Raw genomic sequence first — 25,139 nt, 5'->3', positions numbered from 1 at the left:
AAAAGGTAGAAGGAAAGAAGAGGAAAAGGAGGAAAAAAAACGAAAGTCCTGTAGTAATCCATGGCTAGTATATTAACACCGGGTTCTGAAATGGGAAGAGAGGTAAAATCATCAGCCTACATTTGTAATTCCTGAGAAGCGGTAATCTGGAGAGACGAGGTTTTCATTTTTATAGATTGATGACAAGCAGGTAGATCGGTAGGTAGGTAGGTAGAGAGAGATACATATAATCACAATTTAATTATGTAGCTTTGAATTCAGTGCCCACAACATGAAGAACTAAGTACCTTTGTATAAAAATATGTAATGAATTTTGAAAAAATAAGCATAGCCCATATATTACCAATTTCTGAGAAACATAGATATTTATAGTAAGTGAAAATCTACCACATAACAAATAAAAATCAAGGCAAATCCATAGATACCTCCGATGGAGAGTTACCCACCTCCTCTGAGCCTGCTTTCTGCTTAACTGCCTGGCATGGGCATAGTTCTAAATGTAAAGCGAGTCCTCACATTTTATCATGCCTTAGGTTATGGTTGTATTCTTCCCATTGTTTGTGACATTTTCCAGTTGCATCCTTGACTGTGTCATCGTAGGCCTTTCAGGTTACTAACTTCATCTGGCATCTGAGGTGGTAGGTTTTTGTGCCAAGTACCCAAACTTGGCAAAAATTGCTATGCTGAATAACTCAGGTTGCTCTGTAGATAACTAACTGAATAAATTATTGCCATTTACTGAGATGAAGAGTATAAGAAATAGGTCTGGTTATACTTTGAACTGCTTCATTTTGAATTGCTTACTGGACATCCAAGCAAGAATGAAGAAAGAAAATATGTGTGCAAAAGTGACACTCAGGAGGAAATCTGAATTAAAGATATAAATTTTGAAGCAAACAGAGTACCGTTGATTTTTAAAGCAATGATCATGGATGAGATCACTGAAGGAGTAAATATGGATAAAGTAGGAGGGGATATTGTCTGATTAAATGTTCAGATACAGTTCATGCAAAAAAGGTGAAGCCAGCAAATGAGACAAATATAATAAATGGTATAATAATGGAAAGCCAATAATAAGATGTCCTGGAGGCAAAGTTAAGCAAAGGTTTCCAGTGCGAGAGAGAAGCTGTAGTAAAGGCTACTGAGGAATCAAGAAGACTGAAATGGAACAATGGATTTGTGAAGATGGTAATAAAGCAATTATAAGAATAAACCTGTTTGTTATCACAATAAAGCTGAAGGCCAAACACAATTTAAACTCTCAAATTAGGTTATTTAGACTTTTTCCTTGCTATGAACAATGTTAAAAATAGAGAGCAGCAAAACCATAATACAAATATTTTAATATAGAAAAGTTAAGGTAATGAGATTAACTTCAACTAAAATTTAAACATTACAGGGTTCTTAATATCACTATAAATTAATAGATGGCACAAATTAATACAACAAATGTATAAATGTACATATCATTGTCTTAAAATTAAAATTAAAATTTTTAGAAATACAAAGAAGTACAGAAATAAAATTCGCAAAGACTAGAATGATACATCAGTGCAAGTTCATAGAATCCAGAAAGTCTCCTGGTAAATACTGGAACTTAACATATGATGGAATTCAGTTGGGAAATGGTAGGTAAATTAAGTAATTGAATTGGCATTGTGTTGAAGAAAAATAAAAGTTAAGAAAGAAGTACATTTATTTATTCATTATTAAAAGTTATTGCAAATTTTAAAAGACATACTTACTATGCACATAGTGTTTCAGATCGTAGAAAAGGAACAGCTCACAATTCCTTTATTAAACCATTGTTAACCATAACAAAGTCTGTCACAGGTATTTCCCAAAATACAGAAATTTCACTGTGGTCCAATAATGGTTTCAAATAAACGCTGAGACTTTTGATTAGGTGGGGTGATCTAAAAAGTAAGAAGGTAGGGTAGAATACAAATTCCAAAGGGATACTCTTAAATAGAAGAGGTTTCTATCTGTGGTGGATGCTTTTCTGAGGTATCCATAAATGAAAAAACATAAAGAACATGAAAATAGGGAAATGCTATATATGATTGCTTTGTATGAAACTATTTTGCAGAAAAACACTAATTCACATCTGAGTCTATTATTCATCCCTGACCCAATTTCTTAAATAGCAAAATTTCCCAGGATGGTTAAGATGATTCAGTGTGGAAATTGCCAAAGACGATATCTGACAGAAAATATTCAATATATTTCTTTGCTCTGCCCTTTTTCTGATAAAAACACACAGCACCACGTGACTTTTAGTGGCATACAACAATTGCATACACCTTTCAAGGATTTTCTTAGCACGCTCCAGTTCAAGTCCGCTAGGAACATACCTATAGGTAGAATAAAGGCAGTTTCACTGGCTCATTATAGCAAGCCCAACAACTGACAAATATAGATCAATAAGCTGTCTCAGAGGATTTTGACGTGTGTTATATGATTTTGGATAGTTCAAGGAAGTAGTGTTGGTCTGCATAGAATATGGCATACGATAATCTTTTGATTGTGTACCTTAATCATTTTTATCTTAAAGGCAGAAAGAATCAAGTGGAGCTAACATTTATATGGTAAAGAAATGACAGTGGATACTAAATCATTTGTGTGCTTTGCGCTGTGTTTCAGTTTTTGTTTGTGTGCAGTCATTACCACCGCGTGCTCTGGTTTCTGTCTAACTCCATCATGGACACAGAATGACCTTGGATGCTTTTGGTATTCGTGGAATTGTTTATGACCAACAGGAGTACACTATCACCTAGCTATTCAAGCTGGGACAGCTCAGCTGACTGTGGTCAGAGGCTGCTTTTTTGTATTTGTCATATATTTTGCTGATAGAAGATCGTTTTAAGGATACAGGCTCTTATGCCATGTAAGAACAAAAGTAGAAACTTTACAATCACCATGCCATATACCTAAAGGAAATGCAGCACATAGAGCATGCACAAGGATTCAACTAATGTCTGTTTATGGGAAAAGTAAACATCAAATTATTTTAAGTATAAATGTAAATGTTTTATATATAAATGTAAATATATGCACATAAATATATGTGATTATAATCATTTACATAACTATAAAAAAGATAACAAACACCTGATTTTGAATTCAACTATATATGGAAACCACAACTACAAAACACTTCATTAAAAGATAGCCACTTAAACTGAGAAGTACATGAACAATAAAATTTTTAACATATCCTTACTTTTCAGTCTTTTATCAGTAAACTAGATATCTATAAAAGCACTCTGACTTCAGAGAAAAGTTTGTAAACATTTTATATTTTTCTGTAGATTAAAACTTGAACTTTTCCATGGGCAATCAACATTTGACATCTGTCCTACTAGGTTGTTGCCTGACTTTTTAGCCCTGTTTCCATAGAGATATAGATCGGATGAGTTAATGTAAGGAATGAATCTTTTTTAAAGATGGTGGTGTTTCAAATTCTTGCTTTCTGATACTGAACAAGATCAATATCTACTTTCCTTGAAAGAAAATCAAGATGAAACTGAAAAATGTTCTCTATGTTTCTGCATTGCTTTAAAGATTTCTATGATTGCCAACCTTTTGGGGAGCATAAGAACATCTTTTGAGTATGATATGTTCTGATACTTGGAAATTTAGGATGCCTGTAATATAAAAGCAAAAGGGAAAGTAGTTGTATACTTGTAGGTAAAAAATTTTTGCAGCCTTCCCAATAAGGAGAGGAAAGAATATTGCTCTTTTATTTGTTCACTGTGAAATGTGATTGCTTTTCCCCTTCAAATCAGGAGTAACCGGCAAAGCATTATCTACTTCATAATTACCATATTCATAATTATTTACTTAAATGATTGGGGATATAAATGCATTATTTTAAGTTCTTGGAGAGTTGACAGTGACAGGAAAATTTGTTTTAGTACTCAATTATTTTATTAGGGACACAGAAGAATCAGCAGAGATATTCTAAATAGCAAGGTAAAAACCATAGGAGAAGAATATAGGATTTATATATAAGAAGTAATCCACTCCTTCTTGAAGATTCTCAATAAAGAGTATGGCCGAAAAAGTAAGTAATTTTTACTTGTTTTAAAAATGACAACTTTAAAAAATATTTTATGTGTGTGTCTTCATACTCTGCTATTCTCTTTATCTTTAGAACTTACTCATTTCGCCACTTTTTAGAAATGGTTTTGATGAATAATCCCCAAAGATAGTTATTTAAAAATTCCTAGGTTTTTCAATTATAATTTTTTTAATTGCTTAAAAAAAAGGTGTCCTGAAGAAAGGAATTCCTTAATCCAAAGGAGTAGATCTTTGATGGTAGAAGAAAAAATATGGATACAGAATGTTAAGTTTGATAAACTATGAAATAATATAAGGAATATTGAGCCAGAATGGTCTTTAAATAGTTACTCCACCGCAAGTATAATACTAGAAAGTTCTTAATCTCCTTGAGCCCAATTTCTCATTATTAAATATTAATATGATACTACTTGTGTCTTATTAAATCTCCTTTATGCATATATTAAGTCAAAGATGGACAATTTCACATGGCATAACCTACTATTTATCTTATGCAAATGATTGTTTTTAAGATTCATAAGGAATATTATACAATTTTTGGCCATAGAAGAAGCCCTTTATGTTGTCTACACTCCATAATATCTAAACGTGATTTTGGATTTCTCAATTCATCTAATGTCGGCTGTTTTACCTTCTGCAATGCAGAAACAACTGCTTGTTCGCGGGTGAGCAATTTTATAAACATGAATGGAAGCACCATCAGGATATCATGCTGCTTTAATATCAGATGAAAAATAAATGGCTAAGATTTAGATAAGATAAATGAAAATATTGCTGTAATTAATATTTCACAGAAACATTAAAATATCAGAACAGGAAAGAACTTAGAATTTCAGGCTTGGAAAAGAGTCAATAGATCATTCAGAACAATCATAATTCAAACATATGTTCCAACCAATTCCTTTTAATTTGCCAGTGTTTACAGAAACTATACAAAATAATAATAATTCTGATAAGGAAAATAGTATTTATCATAAACCTTGTACCTGACAACATAGCCAGATTCTTATAGTCTGTTATGTTATATGATGCAGAGACTTTAGTTTTTCACTTAATTCTATTTTTTTTAAATATTGTTAAGATCTATGAAAATTTAAGTTATTTATGATAATTAATGTAACTATTAAACAGGTGATCAAAAATTAACACAGTGATCTTTTTTTATATATAATTCTGTCTCTCTTGCAAAAATACAATCGGTCACTTATAGAATTCTTTGTACCTATGGGTCATATGTTCAAATGATGAGAATCTAGAAATAATTAGAAGCTTAAAATCATTCATTTGAAGTTTTGCTTAAAATTTTACATGCTACACAGAATTGGTTAATCCATTCAATAATATCAAGTAAATACTGTTTGTAAGCCAAGAATTCTTTTAGATACTGGTGATTTAGTGATGAACAATGCAGACAAAGGCTCTGCTCTTTGCAGACATTCCATTCTAGAATACTGACATACTTGTTAAATTAAATATCTTCTAACTGTACATGTTTATGAGAGAGATGGTGAGGATTGACAGAAAAAAAATATTACTACTACTACTAATAATAACAAATTCATTGAGTATCTGCATGTGATGGATGCTCAGATAAACATTATACTGAATTATCTCCTTTAAATAAAAAAAACGTATTACTTACATAGCACATCTTCCTTAATTTATAGATAAGAAAATAGAAACATAAAAAAATGAACTAAGTCAGATTATGTCTCTCAGGAAGATTATCAATAAATCAATATGAGGTAGAATTTGTTTGGTGGTATGAAAGTGCTCAAGAAGGCATTTATAATGTTAATATTTTGCCAATTTATGCACTAGGAATTGACAAATGGTTCATTAAGACTAAGAACAGTTTGTACTTTAAAACAGTTTCAAACACAGAAAATTGTTTAATTGGCTTTTTTCCCCCCTAATCTATTCTTATGCAATGTGTAGTCATAGTATCTGGGAAGACTGACAAGAGCAATACGTATTTTATGAATAAACATCTGAAGAAACCAAGATCCACAGCTGCTGCACATGTCAGTTTCCATCATTTATGATACTCACACATTACCCATTATATGCTGTTCTCTGAAGGCACAGGATGTGATCATTGCTCTCATAGCAATAATACAGGGACATTGTATAGGCTCCAGAGGAGGCGTTCTGCTGATCATCGTGGTATCCTCTACCTTAATTATGCACTATATTTGCATTATTGAGAGCACAATTGCTGCCAAGGAACTGTTACGATGTCAATGCAATTACACTGATATTGTGCTGTTTCAGCATTGTTCAAATGCAAGATCCTTACTATGCAAAATTTGATCAAAAAAGCAATAGGGTATTTATATCACTCCTATCAAAAAGATAGTTTACATAAACCAAATGTACAGACTTAAAGTTTGCTAAAGAATTTAAATAGAGTTTCACATTTGGTAAAGAGTTAACGTATGTCCAGATTTTTTTTCTGTACTGAAAGATATTTATTTTGAAACATGAGATTGCTAGTATTCAACTATTTTTGACCACAATAATTGCAGTTTCACATGATTCTACCTAGTAAAAAGAATGGCTGTTGAATTGCCTATATCCCTATAAATACTGTGAGAGCTGCTCTATTTGTTTATTGAATTTGATATCATTTGTTGAAAAATAAAAGCAAAACATATGCTTTTAAGACCTCAAATCTACATGTGTTAATTAAGCCTTTCAAGTTTATACATACCATGTTATTATGCCACCCATATAAAACATTTGCCAGAAAGCTAAAAGATCATTTAACTTATTCACACATTCAGCATTTTACTAAATACTTCCTAGATTCCAGGAACTGTACCGACATAAAAACAAACAAAAAGACAAAAGAGTCTCTCACTGATGAAACTGCAAGCTAGAGTATAAGACAAATATGTAAATCAATATAGCATGATGTAATTAAGTCATTTCAAAAGTAGGAATATTGATCAATTTCTAGGTATATATAGAGAAATTACAATAGAGAAATCAAGGTAAGCTTCATTGATGAGACAACATTTGAACTGGGTCTTAAAGAATGATAAAAATTGGTCAGGTAACAAAGGGAAGGGATATTTGTGGAGGGAAAAACATGTTTAATAGGAAAGAGCTGTAAGTCAGGCAAGTGAGTTAGAGAATATTTAGATCAGTATAGAAAGATTTTCCTACACATGGAATTGGGAGTATGAACTAGAAGACATATAGGAGAGTTATGGGTGAAAAAAGTGGGATGGGAATTTATAATCATGACAGTTGTATGTCTCTGTCCACCGCATGTCTTCAAGATTCACTTGCTCTAACACCCCCATTCTGTATATTATTCAATCACATCTGTGTTTCATCATTTTTTATTTTTTACTTTTCCATGTTAACCGCATGTTCTCATTTGTCTCCTTACTCAACTTAGATTGGAGAGTTCTGCTCATTTTTATATCTACACCCTCAACTCTTACTTTTCTTTCCTTCTACCATACTTCTCCAGACTTCCAGTCCTGGTTACCACTAGCCCTTGACTAACTCTGTCTATGGCCATCCACTTGGTCCAACTCTGAGAAATTCCAAGTGGACCCTCAGTGATATACAGAAAACCAGTCATATTTCTCTCTGAATGTATTCTACTCTCTTAGATACGTATTTTGCATCTTACTTCTCTTTTCCTTGCCGCCCTTTATTTACACTTGCTCATAGAATAAATAACACCTGTGAAATTAGGAGTCTCCAGAGAATTCTCTTTCACACCGTCCATGTATTGGCTTACATCCGCTGCCATGTGCTCATTTTACCTCCTAATGAAATGCATGAACTATCCTTGCTTCTAGGTGGGGTAAAATATCTCATGTCCTTCTCTAGCAGCATCCTCTCCTGCCTTACTTAGTTCTTTCCTGCAATAATCTCTTCTATCTTTTAAATCTTCAAAATTTTCCTTTCTATTAGGTCATTCCCTTGTCTTATAAGCATGCTGTTATTTAGTCCATTAAAATACACTCTCATATCCCCAAGAACCAGTCCAATTACTGCCCTGTTTTTTGCTCCTTGTAGGGCAAATAACTTCTAAAGATGTCCATTGCCCCACTGTTTGATTTCTCACTGTTATTCCCTCAATCCATTCCAAACAGGTGTCCATTCCCACAGTTATTGTCAAGATCACCAATGACATTTTTCTCACCTATGTCATTTTTTAGTCTACAAATTCCTATGTCTCTCAGTATCATTCAACTCAAATGATTATTTCTCTGTTCAGAACTTTTTTCTTCTTTTAGTTTCCAGGATACCACTTGCATTTCTCCCTATTTTTAGCTTTTTCTCAAAAGTTTTCCCTATTTTCTATTCTTCTTTCCAATCTTTAGGTGTTGATATTTCAAGGTCCCCATACTTATGTCCTCTTCCCCTTTTCCTCTATATCCTCCCTAGGTTAGCATTTTTCCAAATTGAGGCTGGAAAACAAAGACTTATGAAACCAATTTAAAGGATCATGACTAGAATGTACTTGTAATTAAATAAAATAAAAATTGTATTTAAAAAGTCAGTTAACATCACATATAGTGTTAAGTATATGAGAAAAAGTTATACAACAACTGGTCTGAGATAGTTCTTTGCTTAATTCTGAGGATTTATTCTATAATAATACTATATAATACTATAATAATAGTAATTATTATTCAAGATCAGGATGAGTTTTAATAACTAGTAATATATACTGTGCTATTTAAGGGTGAAAAATTCCCTGGAAACATCCAGAACAAACTTATTTATATTATTTATTAATATGTAAATTGATAGCTTATGCTTGGCTTAACTGACTGGGGAATGTGACCAGTGAGGTATAATGGGTACCTAGGAATGGAAATTTTTTCTTGGGCTTCCCTAAAGCAAAGATTTCATGTACATGTCTTGCTGGTTCATAAACTAAAGATGAAGTACATTCTATTCATCAGGACCCTGGGGAGCTGTGCCTAGAAACCTCTCAGGCCAGTGATAATTCCCTTTCTATTAGGGAATTCCCTGTGCATTTTTTTCCTCCAGTTGTACCACATTTTTTAACTTTATTAAAACGTTAATAAATATTCAACCTATGAAGTCTGTGAATTCTTTCAAATATTCAATCCTGGATAGTCAATGCAAATAATTTTGTGAAAATTTTATTTCAGTATTTACTCATGAATATGGTTTAAGAAGTAAAATGCTTTTTATTGTGGATTAAGAAAGCTTGACAGGCATTAGCGTAGGTCATTTTATCCAGTCTCATGATTTTAAATGCCATTTGTATGTCATGACTTGCACATTTGCATCTTTAACTGCCTCCCTAAATTCTAGATTTTCATAATATACAATATACTTGACATTGGATATATAATAGGAATACAAACTATAACATATCATAAACAATTTCCTCCATCAACTCATGCTTTCTGCTTATTTTTTCCCATGTTAACATATCACATTACCATTTACCTAGTTGTTCAGGAATAAGTAAAAAGGAAGAACTGGAAAGAACCCTTGTCTCTTTTCTCTGCCCACTCTCCCAAATCTATCAGCAAATTAGTTAAAATTTGGTTCAAAATATATCTCAAATCTAACAGTTGTGTCCACTAACCCTTACACTGCCTTGACCAGTTAACCATCATCTCCTACCTAGGCTACTACTAGTTTCCCTATCTCCATTGTTTTCATGTGTAGGTCATGCTCTGATGTGCCACCTGGATTCCCCCTTTTGGCTACAGCACTAATTTCTCCCAGCTGCTGGGAGTATTGATGATTGATGGCTATCTCTGTACTCCTGTATAACTGTGTACACTCCCAGCTGCTGGGAGTATTGATCATTGATGGCTGTCGCTGTACTCCTGTATAACTGTGTACACTCTTTTTAGAGTAAGTGCAAAAGCCCAAACACCATTGCATCACTCTGGGACAATTTGGGAGGGCCAGCTCCCACACTCCATGTGGGATTACCAGAGGCTTTTGTTGCAACTGGAGAGTGTCCAACAAAACCACCCACAAAGTGGATTTGTGCAGAAGTAACTTGTAAGTTTCCAGGAAAACTCAGTAGAGGAGAAAGAAAATAGGACCAAAATGGGAAGGAGCTAATCAAAGAAGTAATATCAGCTAAAGTCCCAGAGAGGATACCCAAAGTTCAATCATTCAAGAATACTCTGGAAACAGTACAGGTTTCACCTTGGAATCACCGCAATCAGCAATAAGGGGCTTGACGTGTTAATACTCCCTCACCTCCGAGGCTATAGTTATAATCTGCCACTTGTGGCCTGAATTTGTAGTCACTTGTGGAAAACACACAAGCACAGTGGGCACGGGCAGCTCTTCAACACAAAGAAACAGGGTCAAACTCAAAGAAGTGAAAGGATGCCCTTGGCAAATAGATTTGAGCGTCTGTCAGGGGAGCCATGACAGCATCTACTATAATGGGGTTTTTGAAGATTAAAAAAACATACAGAGCCAGTTTTTCTTAACTAAACTGACAAATTCAATGCAAAGCCTATCTAAAAAAAACATAGTGTGAAACTAATACCAATATAAACAGCTTCAAAGTGAAACAGAGTACTGATGAACACTGTCCTGTTCTATGTGGCAATTTTATTCATGGTAAAGATGGTGATTAATCAATGGGAGGTAAAGGTTTTTCTTTAACAGATATGGTTGAAAACAATGAACAGCCATATGAAACAAAGCTAAACTTGGTCTCCAATATACCACTATGTTTATTTCAAACTAGAACAAAGAAAAAATTTTAAAATATAATGACAACATCAATGCACTAGTAGAAAGTGTGCATGAATGGTCACCTGGGATTGTAGTGTACTCACTACACTTACTACAGAAACTAGAAACTATACATATTAAAAATTTGACTACATTGAATTATAATCTATATAGCATTAAAACCAAAACAATTATAATAACAAATTATAGCAGTTGAAGGTATCATGTACTTTATAGTACTTTGTCTTAGCTTCTTCATGAAAATTAAGGCTATGAGTCTTACATTTCATGTAATTAATTTTATTCCCTCTAATAAGATTTCAAAAGATGTTAAATTCAGTTTTCATTGGTGTTCATTATAAAAGGAAGAGAAATCGTGTGGTCTGTTCAAAAGATGCTACAAATGTCATGTATTTCCTTTCCTAAAAAATAGCATTTTCCCCAAAGTTTCTCCATTTTCCAGATTGCACATGAACACCTAAGCAGACCCACATTTTAATTTATACACATGCATATGCATTACTGTAAATTAAAAATTAAGGATGTCATAGAAAAATACTTAAAGGCAAATAGAAAGTGTTGATTAAATAAGGGGCCTGTTGAAAAAAGTACAATTATATGCAAACATCTGAAGATTAGAAATGTTAAAAAGGCAATTATCTTAAATTGCCACAGAAAAGAAAACCATGTTGACAGAAAAAAAATTATATGTAAGTAAACTTTTCTTAAGTATTTCCATTAAAAAGTACATGTCATTCCTTTTTGTTCTATCATCTACCTCCTTTTTATAAATATGATTATTTCACTTCTATTGTTAAAACAATACAGTGAAAGATAAAAATTATACCAATAGCTATACAGGAGTAGCTCATGGTCCTAATATCCATGGTAATCACTATTATTTGCATTAATATAGGACTTTCAGTTTCCTGAAATTTATACCCAAATATTTTTTTTCCTACCAGATTTATGCCAAATTAGCACTGAACTCCTTAGTGAATTCCAAGTATGTATTAAATTCCACTCACAATATCCTTTACCAAGTCACATAAACAATCATATAATATATACGCTAAATAAAATCTAAGATCCCAGCAATTTGGAAATAGTATGCCAACCCCATGACACCTTATACCTTTGTTGAAAACAAACCTATTCATTTGTAAATGAGAAAAGGCTACAAAATTGGGTATATAATAAGGCAAAACAAAACACTCAAACAAAAGTAGAAGAAAACTTCTTTAACATAAAAAGGGATATGCGCAGGTTACAAAATAATGATAACCAAAAAAGAAAAATTTGACATGTAAGTTTGAAACTATGAAATGAAAACTTTTTTTAAATTTAACAGGAAAGAAAAATTTTGAAAAAAGAAAAGTTAAAAAGGGAGGTTTTACTAACCAGAAAGCAAGATACAAAATGAAGCTGTCACATCTGAACCAGTTCAGTGTTAGCCAGAAAAATATTATCACCATCATCATCCCTCATTTATACAGCCTCCATTTGGTGACTGCTTGCCTTCTAATAAGGGATATTGCAGTGAACAAAACAAAGGTAAAATTCCTTTTCACAAGAAGCTTATTTTCAGCAATGGAGAGCTCACCTGTCAGAATTATGTTACAATAAACCAGTCAGTCTCCACTGAGTGCCTCTTACATAAGAGAAACTGTAATATCTCTCTTCAAATTCCAAAATACTACATTGTATGTGATCGACTCAAAAGGCACTTTTATCAAGTTATCATTTCTGAAAAGGTGGAGTTACCAATTCTTCTGACAGAAAAGGTGGGATGATTATGTTGGAAGATTAGAAACATGGTTTTAGAAATGAAAAGAAATTCCCTTTACATATGCAAATGAAGTTGCTAAGTAACTAATTGAATACAGAATGTAGATTTCAGTGAGCTCTATAAAGTGGGAAGTTGTCAGAATATAGATGCTATTTTAAACTCCCAAGACTACATGAGATCTTCAAGGAAATACAAGTCAATAGAGAAAGGGAAAGATCAAAGACTCAGGAAAATCCAACAATAAAAGAAGTGATCTTTGGGGTTATGATGACAACCTAGGAAGAAAAACTCAGAAGGGATATCAATTGATTAGGAAAAAAGCCAAAAGCATATAAAGTCTTGAAGGCAAAATGAAAAACTGTTTTAATGATGGTGTAGGGATTAACTGTGTCAATGGTTGATGGGAAAAATAAGACAAGCAGGGGTAATTGAATGAATTTAGAAAGACAAAAGTCACTGATAATCTTCCAAGAGTAGTGTCTATGGAGTGAAGAGTGTGTAAAAAGGGGAGAGGAATTAATGAATGTAGATAATTATTTCCAAATACTCAGTGTGAAGGAGAAAGAGATTTGGGACTTTAATTTGAAGAGTAAATGAATAATGTGAGAGTATCTTTTGATTGGTAAAATAATAATATGTTTTATGTTAAAGGAAATGATCTAGTAGAGAAGAACTCGTAACATTGAGGTGGAGTAGAAAGTATCATTGTCTGTAATACAATTTAATACTGTGAGACTGTGCAGTTCTACTAAATTCATCTTACATATTAAAACTTTAATTTCATCAAAATCAGAATCATATTTATGTGTACTTTTTTTTAGTACACGTGAAAATGCTGAAAAATTTAACAGCGAATGATATCAACTGGGGTAAACAAGGAAACATACACAACTGATAGTAAACAAGATATGTTGTATACAGTGTTATTTTCAAATGGAAATGAATTCTTTTCATGTATATTTCTATATGTTTTTAGATTATTTCACAGCATTCACATAGGTCTGATATTTATTTATACAAAAGAAGTTTACTACTATAATCAAAATAACTGAAAACCATAACAGGAAGGCAGTAAGTTAAGGTAAGGATCTATTTGAAGGAAAGGGAATTAGAATAGGGAGGTTTTAGAAATGTAGGACCACGGAGATGAATACAGATTTTTTGATAAGAGGGGATGACAATATAGGATAGAGCTCTGAAACTAGAACTTTGATGAAAACTTTTTAAAGACCATAAAAAACTTTTTACATTTTGACTAGATCAGAAGAATGTGCTTAAACCAGACATGGGGGAAAAAGGTTGAAGTCAAATAAAAGGGTAAAAAAAAAGACAAGGATTGTAGCAGCAACTGGAGATTTATTTAAGGGGAAGGGGCTAAGAGTGGAAAGTTCAGGGAGGTATTCGAAGTCTCAACAGTATTATAGATGATCACATTCTTTGCTTCCTAAAAAGCCTACAAAATACCTTTTTTCCCCAATATACTTTCGAGTGAAACTCAACTTTTCTGAGAAAAAAAAATATTACAGGATTGCTATCCATTGTCAATTTCTATTAGAAAGTTCACTGTGGCCAAAGTAATGTATAAACACCATTGTTAATCATATCGGTAAAGTAGGTACTGACGGTGTTATTTCCACCAATAAATTCTGTATATTGAACACAGTAATTTAAGAGGCATTTGGTGGTAAATTATGTGTTATTGGGAGTATCCTTAAGTAGAAATGGATGGATTGTGTGATATTATGGATTCACACAAATTTTTTCTTTTTTCCCCAATGTGATTGAGAAATAATTGATGTACATTACTGCATAAGTTTAAGGCTATGGCACAATGGTTTGATTTACATATATTGTGAAATGATTATAACAGATTCAGCCAACACCCACCTTTTCATATAGATAAAATAAAAAATATTTAATTTATTGTATAGATAAAATAAAAAGCTATGAGAACTATTAGGATTTGCTCTCAACTTTCCTATATATCATACAGCAGTGTTGGCTATAGTCATTATGTTGTACCTTAAATCCTTAGTACATAGATATCTTATAGCTGGAAGTTTGCACTTTTGTGCCACCTTTCTCCAATTCTACCTCCCATACCCTTGCCTCTGGCAACCACAAATCTGATCTCTTTTACTATATTTTGCTTGTCAGATTCCACATATAAGTGAGATCATAGATCACACACAGTATTTGTCTTCCTGTGAGTTATTTTATGTAGCAGAATACCTTTAAGTTCAACCATGTTGTCGCAAATGGTAGATTTTCCTCATTTTTTATGGCTTGGTAACATTCCACTGTATACATATACCATTACTTCTGTATTCATCCTCCCATTGATGGATGTTTAGGTTGTTTCTATGTCTCAGCTATTGATACAATACTGCTATGAACCTGATGGTGCAGGTATCTTTTTGAGTTAGGGTTTTCATTTACTTTTGGGTATATTCCTGGAAGTGGAATTGCTAGATCATATGGTAGTTCTATTTTTAATTTTCTGAGGATCCTTAATACTATTTTCCATAGTGACTGTACCAATTTACCCAATTTATACAATTTACAAAATTGTCACAGTGGTGTGTCACAATAACACCACCATTTGTTATCATTTGTCTTTTTGAAGATCATTCTAACAGGAATTTGATAATAGATTATTGTGGCTTTAATATGCATTTCCCTAATAACTCATGATTTTAAGCATCTTTTCATATATCAGTTGGCCTTTCACATACCTTTTTGAAAAAAATATATTTGGGTTCTTTGCCAATATTTTATAATCATATTTTTTTTGCTATGGAGTTGTATGAGTTCTTTATGGTTTGGATATTTGCATATTCAATTTCTTTCATCAGTGTCTTATGGTTTTTGGATTAAAGATCTTTCACCTCTTTTAATTTATTCCAAAGCATTTTATATTTTTGTATGCTATTGTAAATGGGATCAATTTCCATTTTTATTTTTCAGAAAATTTGTTTACTGCATGGAACTGTTAGTCTGTTAGTGATTTTTGTACATGAATTTTGTATCCTGCAACTTCACCAAATTCATTGAATAGATCTAACAGTTTTTTTGAGTGTTGGACTTTCTATAGAGATAATTTTACATCTTCTCTTCCAGTCTGGATTCCTTTCATTTCTTTTTCTTGCATGATTGCTCTACCTCAGAATACCAAGACTATGTTGAATGGGAATGGTAAGAGTGGAAACCCTTGTTGTGGACACCGTTGTCTTGTTCCTTATCTTAGAGGAAAAGCTTTCAACCTTTCACCATTGAGTATGATGGATATTGTTGAAAGAAGGGTATTAAAATCCCCAACTATTATTATGTTACTGTTTATTTATCCCTTTAGCTCTGTTAGGTTTTGCTTTAAGGTGCTCTGATGTCAGGTGCATAAATATTTACAAGTGTTGTAACTTCTGGATGTATTGGCTCCTTTATCATTTTATAATGACCTTCTTTGTCTCTTTTTATACCTAGGATAATTTTTACCCTGCATTTGTAATATGAAGATAATATAGCCAGGATAATTTCCTTCTTGAACTGCCCAGCAACCAATTAAAAAAATATTGCTAATCCACTAGGCTTAATCACTGTCATTCCTTTCTAAAGCAATGTACTGTTTATTGACACTTACTCTGTATTTATCAAAGCAAAAATACATTTTAAAGAATGCAACTTTTTCTTTGAAAATTACACCATCTTGTTAGATACAGACAAAAGTTAGAGGGGGTAGATACAAGTGGTTTAGAGGAGCAATTTACCACTGAGGGTAGGAGTGGTTCAGGTAAGCTAGTGGAAGAATTGGGAATTGAAGTATGGATTGGATTTGTGTTTTAGAAAAATTAACGGTAGGAAGGGGAAAGTATTGGGACTCTGTCAGAGTTGAGAATGAGTAATATATATTTTGGTAAAAAAAGTAATTGATTTGGATGAATGAAAAGTGGGGTTTGTAGGATGGAGAGCAGGTGGGAGTGAAATAGTTTTGTGTTCTACTTGGAATTCCTTGAAATACATTCTAGATTTTATTATTTAATGTCACTCGTATTATCACTTCGGGTATTTGTATTTAATATCACCCTACTCTAAAGCCATTTGTACAATAGAATTTCTCTCTTCAACTTCCAACTTAACTTCACATGCTCAGCAATCTGTTCTTTTCAATATTCCAATCTTGCCTCCACACCCACCATATGGAACTCTCTACCAATCCTGTTATCATTTTTCCCATTTATATTGCAGAAGATATTCCTTCTCACTATTTCATGTGATTGTTTATTGTTTCCACTTAACATAGAAACACAAACCCTCAGTTCACCTCATTCACACACACAAAGTCACACTGTCCTTTGGTGGTTATGGAACATTTTGCTAATTTGATTAATATTTACCTACCTATTTGACTTCAGGTATTTAGTTTTCCAACATACAATTCTGTTGTATCCTGCACATTTATAGTGGAATTATGATTAATATAAACTAGCCAAATTTTGTTTTCAAAATAAGTGTACAAATATTAGAGTAAATATTAGTGTAGAATCCAGTCAAATTTTGTTTATATTCTGAAGAAAAGGCTTTTAATCTTATATTCTGGTGCATACTTCCACCCTCCAACTCTCCTCACCATACGCACACCTACCCACACACATGCATGGGACAGAGAACCTATACAAGCATGGCTTCAATATTTCAAGGAAAGGGTATGCCACTTTAGTACATTTTGTTTAATTTAATGGTGACCTTCAACATCTTTTATTTGGAAGTAAATATTTTACTATGATAGAGAAAAAATGATCAAAATACTTCAAAATTTGCCTCATTTGTACAAATTCTCATCCCTGGCTCTCATCAATGAGCAGACTAATCAATATTAAGGGGAAAAAAGAAGATTTAAGAAGAAGTTCACTATAGGGTAAATTTTATAAATAACATATATGGGAAACCAGTGATATGTTTGAATATTGTAAAACATTACTGGCATTTATTTGTAAATTTATCTGTAAATATTATGTCTGTTTCATAAGCCTAAGTATTCTACAGTCTGCATGCAGGATTCTGGCATAAACTGGACAGCTGCAAATGAAGGTATTTCAAGGAGCAACACATTTTGCAAAATGCTGGGAACATTCACCACCCAACTCACTCTCCGTTTTTGATGTACTATGCAATGAACCAAGAGTCCATCAATATATAACTTTATTAGAACGCAGATGCATGAATACGCATCTGAGAAACATTGGGAGTCTGGAGGAAAATAAACTATCAAGCACTGCAATGAAAAATAAAGAATCAGCAAAAAATTTTAAATCTTATGGGTAACAGGGGAAGTGACCAAAAATGCACAGCCTGTTTGAGGAGACAAAAGACAGTAAGTTGAAAGGGACAACATGATGAAAAAGGCTGAATTCAGAAAGGAATTATTTGTCAATTGCACCAATAGGATTAGTGACTGAGCTAAACTTGAGTATGAAGAAAAGAGATGGGGGAATACAAATGAGATTAAACAGTTAAAATGAAGTATTATTTAACAAAATAAAACCAAAGGATGTGAATTAAATAAAATAGTATTACATTTAAGCTATTCTTCAACGTGCTTGAAGATGAAAAGATATCATGCCTGACTGACCACATGTGGGTAGCATTTATATGACCTTTATTGAGCAGACAGGCAAATGGACCTGTTACTAAGGCACAGGACAATTTTCAAAATCACGGTACACTTCTTATTTAGATCTTGTTTAATCACTGTACACTTCTTATGCAAAAAGAACTTAGATGTTTCCTATGTAAAGTAAAAAGAAAAGTGAGCATGAAACCTCAACAGTGTTTTGAGTAATCAAGTTGCATGAACACAAAAGAAAAAAGATTACAAGTTTTAATTTTGATGTAATTTTGTCACAGTAGTTTGTCGAAAACACAAATCAATTTCACATAAACTTGTACATGTGTTTATTTTTATAGTTTGATAAAGAAAAATTTTAAAAATCCTTCATACTAAGAATTAAGCCCAAAATAAGTTGTACTAATTTCAACCAAAGAAGTGTTGGAAAGAGATTATTTACAATTAGAAAGCAACGTTTCATTGCTTGATTTTATCAGATATCCAAATAAAGCTTATTTCTTCTTTCTATATATAATATTTTCATGTTTCAATACTAATTGTAATCATTTTTATTTCCCTTCATCATTAGATTTTTACATATTCAAATTTTATGTTATCAACTCTGTTTCACTAATTTGAAATAAAATTGGTATATATTTTGCAATGCTCTGTAGCTGCTTATGTCATGAAGGATTTTTGGCTTCCTTCAGTGATATTTAAGTAAGATTGCCTCTTCCTAAGCCAGCGTTATTATTTTGGAATCAGTAACACAGGAGAATATCATATGTTAAAAATCATGCTAATGAATTTGTAAAACAAATCAGTTAATTTAATCTAGCTTTGTTTAGAGGAAAATCCATAGCTTTAAATACTTATGCTACTACTGATAGAAAATACATTAAATGCACAATTCAATATGTTAGTAAAGGAATAAAGCAAAACTAATGATACAAGAATAATAAATATGACAAAAGGATAGTATAAGTAATAAGAAGTTAATTCTTTGAAAAAAACGAATCTTTATATAACAAAATCTTTGTAAGTTAGGACAATTTTGGGCACACAAAAAAACAGGATTCTAAATGCAAAATGCTCATAGAAACAAAGGGAATTAAAAGATCATATGAGAGGCTGAAAAGTGACTATGAAAATACATTTATTGGTAATTTGAGATAATCTATATAAGTCAATACAAATATCAGGACAAAATGATCACTTTCAGGAAGCAAAATTTTCCAGTAGAAACAGAAAAGCTAAATAAAACACATTTACATTGTAATCAAGTGTCTGATTGCTTTTTTTTTTTTTAATATTTGACTGCTGACAGCTTTTGATTTTCACAGGTCTTCCTACCCCCTCTACCCCCATTTGCAGCACATCTGGATATGCTGATAAGAAAGCTCGGGTGCTCCCTCTGGCGTGGTGAGTGCTTCAAAGCACACAAGCCCTTGTCTGTATTCAAGGGAAAACTCAACTTTCCATCCTCTAATCACTACTAAAAACTCAAGCCAGTCTCCTTTTTCTGCTCTCAATTTATTTTCATACCTGCTTACAAGTTATCCTGCTCTCTCCAGAAAGCCTCATTGCACTAGTAATAAACCATTAATAAAACTTTTATACCACCTTGGTCCATCTATGGTGTCATAAGTCTGGACATCAGAACCACATTTTGGATAGAGGTTCATTTCTACACACACACACACACACACACACACACACACACACACACACACACACACCACACTGCATGCATGCATTTGAAAATGTGTGTGTGTATACAACTCCCAAACTAGAACCTTTTTTAACAGGGAGACATCAAGGAATTCCTAATGTCAGTAACAAAACATATGCCTAGTATTGCCACTATTTTTAATCAATGGCTACAGGTGTTTACTAGCTTATTTAGTAAGGAAAATCTTTTAAACACTATACTTATTTATAATCTGGGAGTGGGGAAAATATTCACTATGACTTCAATATAAGAGCAATTAAACTACAGATATTATAAATAAAAATCCATATAAAATATTATGCATACCACATACTAATTATGCAAATGAGTAAGGTTGTACTCATGCCACAAAAGTACATACACAATCCACAAAAGCAGTAATTAACAAGTGGAACTACATGAAACTAAAAATGTTCGGCAAAGCAAAGAAAAACTGTCAACAAAATGAATAGGCAACCTCCTTAATGGGAAGAAATATCTGCAAATCATATATCTGATGGGGGTTAGTATCCAACGTATATAAAATACACATAAATCACAGTAGGAAAAAAGCCCAAACCATCCAATTTAAAAAGGGCAGTGGATCTGAATAGAACTTTCTCCAAAGAAGACATGCAGATGGACAATGAAAAGGTGCTCAAAATCACTAATCATCAGGGAAACGCAAATCAAAACCACAATGAGATATCACCTCGTACCTGTTAGAATGGCTTTCAACTAAAAAAAATCAGAAGTCAGCAAGTAATGGAGAAGGTGAGGAGAAAAAACGAACATTAATTGGTGGGAATGTAAATTGGTACACCCACTGTGAAAAATAGTATGAAGGTTTCTCAAAAACATTAAAAATACAACTACCATGTATATCCAGTAATCTTGGTTTATATATAAAGGAAATTGAAAACTATCTTGAGGAGGTATCTACATTCCCATGTTCACTGCTGCATTATTCTCAGTAGCTAAAGAAACAATCCAATTGTTCATCAACAAATGAATGGATAAAGATGATATAGTAAGTATATGTGTGTATATTACATATAAAATGTATACAAACACAATGCAATATTATTCAGCCATGAGATGGAAGAATATCCTTCCATTTGAAGAATATGGACGGACTTTGAAGGTTTTATGCTAAGATAAGTCAAACAGAGAAATACAAATATTATATAATATCACTTATGTGTAGGTTCTAAAAAAGGCCGAACTTATAGATATGGAGTGTAGAATGGTATGAGAACTGGGGAGATGTCGTTCAAAGGGTACAAACTTGCAACTAGAAGATGAATAAGTTCTGGAGATGTAATGCATAGCATAGTGATTATAGTCAATGATACGGCCTTATATATGTGAAAGTTGTTAAGGAAGTAGGTCTTAAGTGTTCTCATCACAAAAAAAGAAATTGATACAGGTAGCAAAGATGGATCAGGAATACCTATAGATATATGGCAAAAAAAAGACATCTGTCTTGGATGAGGATTCATTAGCTTATTTGCCAATCCAGCCTTATGCTAGTAACTTCTCACATCACACTGTTTCCAATCAAAGGACAAAAAATGCTAAGTCACCCCAAGGGGAGGCATTAGAGAGAAAACCCATCTCAAAATTTTAGGAGAAACTCTCTTACATTTTTATTCATTTGTTAAGCAAGATCATGAATGCTTTTAGACTAACCATGTCTTCTGTGCTGGTTTCCTTATTTTGAAACTTGATTCATAATCTGCATAAATGGTTATATCCCTTTTCTAGTACAGGCCTTTATAATTTTTCTGTGAGGAAATGTTGGCAAATAACACTTTAATGAATCCACAGATCCCTGCCATTTTTTTTTCTTACTTGGCCTTAACTACACTTTGAACAGAATTGCCTTTGAAAAAGAAGTTATTGGGTAATTAACCTATTTTTTTTAATATTCTCATTAAAACACTTTCCCCAGCTTAATTACTTTCACATATTCTCCATGGCTTACAGAAGATAACTCACACCACTTAAAATTATTTAATATTATTTTTCAAAAGATGGCTGAAACTACTTTTATAGTTGTATAATTGCCTCTGTTTTCAGCACAACCATTGTACAGCACACAGTTTCCTATACATACCTTAGTTGTTGTACTCATATGACAAGGCTCAAGCGATTATTATTTTCTGAAATGGACTTAGCCTTTTCTCCATCTGAAAGACATGACTAATCCTGAAAAGACATTTTCAAATCTAACCTCTTCATTGAAGCCTTCCCTCAACCATTATTTCTTGCTTTTCCCATATACTATTATAAAAAGTATTTCTTTATACTTTGATGCAATTTTTCTAGGCTGCATCTCAAAATGCTTGAGCAAGTTGGCAGGCTACTGTGGTTACAGAGAGGAGTAAAAAGGAAAAGACATTTTAATTTTAATGGCAAAAGAATTACAATAAAGAAAATAAAACATATCAATATTATCAAGATTCAACTGCTCTTATATCAGATTTTGAAATTCATAAAATCCTGTGGGCTATGGATAGTTTTGATCATGTAATTTCATTAAGTGTGTTCTTCAAAAGCATAATCACATTTTAATCCAAAACATTTAGTTTTTGAATAGTCTAACAACTAGTATGCAAGATAAATTTTAAGGTTTTTATGGACATAAAGATACCTTTGAGTGCATATTTTAACAAAGTTAATGTCATGTCATAAAACGTAATTATGAACTTCAGCCAGTTATTCATGAAACCAACTTTTACTCAATGAAATGAAGAAATATCTGGCTTTTCAAAAAAATTTCAGACATGCCTTAAAATATAGCATGTGGAAAATACATGGTTCAATTCATTGACTATAGTTTACAGACTTTACAGTTATCCATTACTTCTTATTCAATTCAATGTAACTGAATACATGAAATTTATTGGATCAACTTTTGTCTAAAAATGTTCCCCAATGATCACTGAATATTTTTCTCATAATAAAAATTATGCTAAACTGATTCATTCATAAGTAATAAGTGTATACTTCAAATTCAATTTATTTAGTTGGGTGACTTTCTACTCATTCCATCTAAAAATTTTATGACCAAAGCTACGTGTTAATTGTCTGGGCATGATTATGTTGCTGTTGATATCAAAACTAATGGTTTTCTTTTCAAAGCAAATATATAACAGTCCTTTAGTATAAAGTGATGGTATCACAGAGGAACAAACAGAAGGACAGACATGCGCAAACATTTCAAATATAATGAAGAAAATAGTATCATTGAGTAAATAAAAAAATAGAGAAAGAGGATACTTATTTTTCAAGGAAGAATCTAGAAAATATTTATGGAGATAATGGAATTAAGCTTGGTCCTTGAAGTTTGGTTAATATTTCAATAGGTAGAAAAAGTATCGATCAAGGAATTCTTGGCAGAGGAAACAGAAAAAGCTACAGAGGAGAGGGAGAGAGTCCAAAACAATATCACTGTTACCTTTGCACACAATGAGCAGCCTTGTATATAAATGCAAACAAACAGGTGTTCTTAAAGCAACATTTTTGTATAATATAAATTATTCAGATATTTCTTTGAAAATATTGAAGGTTGATTTTTTTAAATTACAAATTAAGAAAGTAATTCTCTTAAAAGTTCCCTTGGCTTTAGTGTGAACTTAAAAATTGTATTCATTTATTATTTTAGTAAATTTTATCTAAGACTCTTAAAGAAATCTTACAACCTAAGTAATTAATTATCATTTTTCAATTTAACTTGAATTTATACATATATTTTTATTTTTATATCCCTTCATTGTCTGACTACCAAAATCTTCCCAAGTACTTGACTGTCAGATTTATAAATACAAAGGTTTTTGATAGTCCTAAGTAATGCAATCGTATCTATAAATCTAAATATTATGGACAATTTCTTATTATTTTGCTTTGAAATACTTCACCACCAATTTTTATTGTAAATATTATTAGAGTTAGTAAGAACTTGCCCATATTGAAGTTGCTTTCCCAAACAATTATTTAATCAATAATTTCACGGCTAGATGAATTTTCATAGTAGGTAGGGAGAGCCACCACCTCCCTACAGCACTCACATGCCCACGCAGGACACACATAGATTTTTGGCCATTACTGGTAATAACATTTTTTTTTTTTTTTTGACAGAGGAAAGCACGAACGCAGTCCCCCACTACCAGAAATGATGCAGCCTAGTTTCCCACATTTGGGAAAATCGCAGGGGTCAGCACATCTGGAGTGCAATGGATAAGCCTCACCCTGGGAAAACCACCTCCATGATCATGGTATTTCCCCTGCCAGGTAAGTATGGTGGTGATAACATTTGATCCCTATTTATGTTCACTGTAATATGAATGTTGTAGCTTACAGAGTTCCTCGTAAGACTCGTATTCTTAAGATGTACATGATAATTTAAGTCTTCTCTAATAAGGGAATCTGAAAACCCTCTTTAGATATTTGAATTACTTGATATCTAGAATTTTAAAAATCCTTTGATTTTTCTATATCTATCTGATTGTGTATAGCTCATAATTTCTAACTTCACAATCTTTAATAACTGCAGTGTGTCTGATATATTGTGATGAATCTTGAGGAAAGACTGCAATCATATAGTAAGCCTTTACTGAACTGGTAGAAACAACACTAGTAGAGCAGAGATGTTTTTCTAGGAACTTTGACAATCAATAGGAAGGGGATAAGAGTATAGTAATTATACCATAAGGATAGTAGATTAAATAAAAATATGCATACTTAGTTTTTAAGATATTCATGAATGCATATTAGTAATAGTGGCTCAATATTAAAAAAGAGGAAAATGAAAATGAAGTAAATTGTGACAATTACAAATTGTGAAAAAAATAAAGGAATAAGGAATGACAACTGGTTATTAATGGAGTGGGGTTTGGACAAGAAGGTAGTCATGACAGAGCAGGTGATACCAGGGATAAAGCCTAAGCAGGGACAACTTGTTTGCAGGGTAAAAAGGAACACTTAGTAATATATATACAGTAAACAATAGGAGATAATGGTGGGCAAATACTACAAAGCAAAAATCTAGACATTTTTCTAGGTTTCCATATCAACACTTATGTTAATCATTTCTTTCCTTTCCCTCTTTGTGCTAATAAAAGTCTGTATTTTATTTAATTCACAAATGTTTTACCTTGTTTTCTCATTTATTCATAAAGTTGAATTATCTCAACATCATTATAGGTATTTTTTTTTCTTTCTAGTGTTTTTTA

General features: G+C 32.4%; 1 non-coding gene across 1 annotated transcript; it reads right to left on the bottom strand.

Annotated features, from left to right (window-relative positions):
- Nucleotides 1-24,042: 24,042 nt before the first annotated feature.
- Nucleotides 24,043-24,206, bottom strand: LOC118971038 (U1 spliceosomal RNA). The gene has a single exon (XR_005059291.1). It is a non-coding gene; the product is annotated as a U1 spliceosomal RNA (small nuclear RNA).
- Between the last annotated feature and the right edge of the window lie 933 nt (nt 24,207-25,139).

The sequence above is a fragment of the Manis javanica genome, chromosome 2, assembly GCF_040802235.1.
Source record: "Manis javanica isolate MJ-LG chromosome 2, MJ_LKY, whole genome shotgun sequence".
NCBI lineage: Eukaryota > Metazoa > Chordata > Mammalia > Pholidota > Manidae > Manis > Manis javanica.
The sequence above is the reverse complement of the archived record's forward strand: the minus strand, read 5'-3'. Positions and strand labels throughout refer to the sequence as shown.